Here is an 861-nt window from a genome sequence, read left to right as displayed (position 1 = left end):
TTGATTTTAGCGTTAGCTTAGTTTTAGTGTTAAGTGTAGTTTTAGCGTTAGGCATAGGTTCCTGTTAGTAGTTTGGAGTTAGGCGTAGGTTCCTGTTAGTAGTTTGGAGTTAGGCGTAGGTTGCTTTTGGTAGTTTAGAGTTAGGCGTAGGTTGCTGCTACCAAGTGGCAGTAAATGCTGCTCACTCGGTAAGCTGCTCACTCTGCCCTGATTTATCATGCAGGGAAATGAGTGCCACTGCCCTGAGAAGGGAGGTTTGGTGACGTCTGCGATGAATTGAATTTCCGTCTTGTGACTTTTCTGTTGCAGAACATGGAGGAGCGGCTGAGCAATGGAGTTGGGACTCGGGGGAGCAATAGGTGCCTGTGTCCCAAGCTTCCTGTGTGGCCCTTGCAAGGTAGGTGTGCCTAATGTAGGCGTGCGCTAAGGCAGTGCTGTTGAGACACAGCTTGTGTCACTGTCCGCACCAGATCTGCTCTCTGTTAAGCTTTTTCCCTTATTTTATGTCCCCCTGTCCTTTTCAGCTCCTGCTCCCCTCGCCTGCAAGTGGAGCGATGCTCAAGTTTGAGGAATCTTTTCCTCGGCAGGCGGTAAAAGACGCCGCAGCTGCGAGTTTTGTGTCCTTCTTTGTTATTGGGTCAGTAGAGCAAGGATATCTTCAGAACAGCTCTCTAAGTCAGCCTGTAACACCAATGTGCATGAGAGAATAAGGACTCTTTTTTTTCCCCTCTTGTAGAAAGCAGCCTCCTTGAGAGCAGGAGAGCAGCAGGCTGTCTGCTGTGTGGCTGCTGAAGGGCGTTTCTCCCCAGCTGAGATCCCTGAGCCCACGCTGGCGGAGAACGAGCTGCGCCGTGGTGTCTT

General features: G+C 50.5%; 1 long non-coding RNA gene across 1 annotated transcript; it reads left to right on the top strand.

Moving 5' to 3' along the window:
• Positions 1 to 6: 6 nt before the first annotated feature.
• On the top strand, positions 7 to 855 carry LOC104915918. Its single transcript, XR_796493.1, has 3 exons — positions 7 to 397; positions 525 to 637; positions 737 to 855. It is a non-coding gene; the product is annotated as an uncharacterized LOC104915918 (long non-coding RNA).
• The last annotated feature ends 6 nt before the right edge of the window (positions 856 to 861 follow it).

This window comes from Meleagris gallopavo, unplaced genomic scaffold, assembly GCF_000146605.3.
Source record: "Meleagris gallopavo isolate NT-WF06-2002-E0010 breed Aviagen turkey brand Nicholas breeding stock unplaced genomic scaffold, Turkey_5.1 ChrUn_random_7180001859280, whole genome shotgun sequence".
NCBI classification, from domain to species: Eukaryota; Metazoa; Chordata; class Aves; order Galliformes; family Phasianidae; genus Meleagris; species Meleagris gallopavo.
This window is presented reverse-complemented; position numbering and strand designations above follow the sequence as displayed.